The sequence below is a fragment of the Cyclopterus lumpus genome, chromosome 14 (genome assembly GCF_009769545.1).
Source record: "Cyclopterus lumpus isolate fCycLum1 chromosome 14, fCycLum1.pri, whole genome shotgun sequence".
NCBI classification, from domain to species: Eukaryota; Metazoa; Chordata; class Actinopteri; order Perciformes; family Cyclopteridae; genus Cyclopterus; species Cyclopterus lumpus.
In genome coordinates, this window is record NC_046979.1 from 772,501 (window position 1) to 775,000 (window position 2,500).

Here is a 2,500-nt window from a genome sequence, read left to right on the forward strand (position 1 = left end):
TGTCGGAGCGTCCTTGAACTCACCAACAAGAAGACAAAAGAACTTTGAATGCATCCAAATCGTCGTATTTAAAACCTGAATCCTGAACCTGCTGGATGTTGATGGTCTGTGAAGGACTAGTGACACACCTTGAAGCTCCACTCATGTTGTCTGTGTCTGCACGAGACTCACAAACGTCCCACTGAAGCTGGTTGCTGTGAACGCACCACCAGCGGGTAGGAAGGAGGACCACTGTCTCCCATACTACCTGTCTCCCTGTCACCCTTCCTACCTGTCTCCCCGCCTACCTGTCTTCCTGCCTACCTTCCTCCCTGTCTCCCTGCCTACCTACCTTCCGTCTCCCTGCCTACCTTCCTACCTGTCTCCCTTCCTCCTGTCTCCCTGCCTACCTTCCTACCTGCCTACCTGTCTCCCTGCCTTCCCGTCTACCTTCCTACCCGTCTACCTTCCTACCCGTCTACCTTCCTACCCGTCTCCACCTTCCTACCTTCCTCCCTGTCTCCCTGCCTACCTCCCTGTCTCCCTGCCTACCTTCCTCCCTGTCTACCTTCCTCCCTGTCTCCCTGCCTACCTTCCTCCCTTCCTCCCTGTCTCCCTGCCTACCTTCCTCCCTGCCTACCTTCCTCCCTGTCTCCCTGCCTACCTTCCTCCCTACCTGTCTCCCTGCCTACCTTCCTCCCTACCTGTCTCCCTGCCTCCCTTTCTCCCTGCCTACCTTCCTACCTGTCTCCCTGCCTACTGTCTCCCTGCCTACCTTCCTACCTGTCTCCCTGTCTCCCTGCCTACTGTCTCCCTGCCTCCCTGCCTGCCTGTCTACCTTCCTCCCTGTCTCCCTGCCTGTCTCCCTGCCTACCTGTCTGCCTGCCTTCCTACCTGTCTCCTGTCTCCCTTCCTACCTGCCTACTGTCTCCTGTCTCCCTGTCTCCCTGCCTCCTTCCTGTCTCCCTGCCTACCTGTCTCCCTGCCTACCTTCCTCCCTGTCTACCTTCCTCCCTGTCTCCCTGCCTACCTTTCTCCCTGCCTACCTTCCTACCTGTCTCCCTGCCTACTGTCTCCCTGCCTACCTTCCTACCTTCCTACTGTCTCCCTGCCTACCTTCCTTCCTACCTGTCTCCCTGCCTACCTTCCTCCCCGTCTACCTGCCTACCTGTCTCCCTGCCTACCTTCCTGTCTACCTTCCTACCCGTCTACCTTCCTACCTGTCTCCCTTCCTCCCTGTCTCCCTTCCTCCCCGTCTCCCTTCCTACCTGTCTCCCTGCCTGCCTTCCTACCTGTCTCCCTGCCTGCCTTCCTGTCTACCTTCCTACCCGTCTACCTTCCTACCTGTCTCCCTGTCTACCTTCCTCCCTGCCTTCCTGTCTACCTTCCTACCTGTCTCCCTGCCTACCTTTCTACCTTTCCTCCCTGCCTCCCTTTCTCCCTGCCTACCTTCCTACCTGTCGCCCTGTCTCCCTGCCTACTGTCTCCCTGCCTACCTTCCTCCCTGTCTCCCTGCCTACTGTCTCCCTGCCTACCTTCCTCCCTGTCTCCCTGACTACTGTCTCCCTGACTACCTTCCTCCCTGTCTCCCTGCCTACCTTCCTACCTGTCTCCCTGCCTACTGTCTCCCTGCCTACCTGTCTCCCTGTCTCCCTGCCTGCCTTCCTACCTGTCTCCTGTCTCCCTTCCTACCTGTCGCCTGTCTCCTTGCCTACTGTCTCCTGTCTCCCTGCCTACCTGTCTCCTGCCTACCTTCCTACATGTCTCCTGTCTCCTGTCTCCCTGTCTCCCTGCCTACCTTCCTACATGTCTCCTGTCTCCTGGTCTCCCTTCCTACCTTCCTACCTGTCTCCTGCCTACCTTCCTATCCGTCTCCTGCCTACCTTCCTACCTTCCTACCCGTCTCCTGCCTACCTTCCTACCTGTCTCCCTGCCTACCTGTCTCCTGTCTCCCTTCCTACCTTCCTACCTGTCTCCCTGCCTACATGTCTCCTGCCTACCTGCCTACCTTCCTACCCGTCTCCTGCCTACCTTCCTACCTTCTGTCTCCTTTCCTACCTTCCTACCTGTCTCCCTTCCTACCTTCCTGTCTCCTGTCTCCCTTCCTACCTTCCTACCTGTCTCCCTTCCTACCTTCCTACCTGGCTACCTGTCTCCTGTCTCCCTGCCTACCTGTCTCCCTTCCTACCTTCCTACCTGGCTACCTGTCTCCTGTCTCCCTGCCTACCTGTCTCCCTTCCTACCTTCCTACCTGTCTCCTGTCTCCCTTCCTACCTTCCTGTCTCCTGTCTCCCTTCCTACCTTCCTGTCTCCTGTCTCCCTTCCTACCTTCCTACCTGTCTCCCTTCCTACCTTCCTACCTGGCTACCTGTCTCCTGTCTCCCTGCCTACCTGTCTCCCTGCCTACCTTCCTACCTTCCTCCCTGCCTCCCTGTCTGTCTCCCTGCCTACCTTCCTACCTTCCTCCCTGCCTACTGTCTCCCTTCCTACCTTCCTACCTTCCTACCTCCCTACCTCCCTG

The 2,500-nt window shown here is 57.9% G+C and overlaps 1 protein-coding gene across 8 annotated transcripts in view; it reads right to left on the minus strand.

Moving 5' to 3' along the window:
* ap4m1 (adaptor related protein complex 4 subunit mu 1) overlaps positions 1–2,500 on the minus strand; it is a 13,225-nt gene that overhangs the window by 4,699 nt on the left and 6,026 nt on the right. The gene's annotated exons all lie outside the window — the stretch shown is intronic.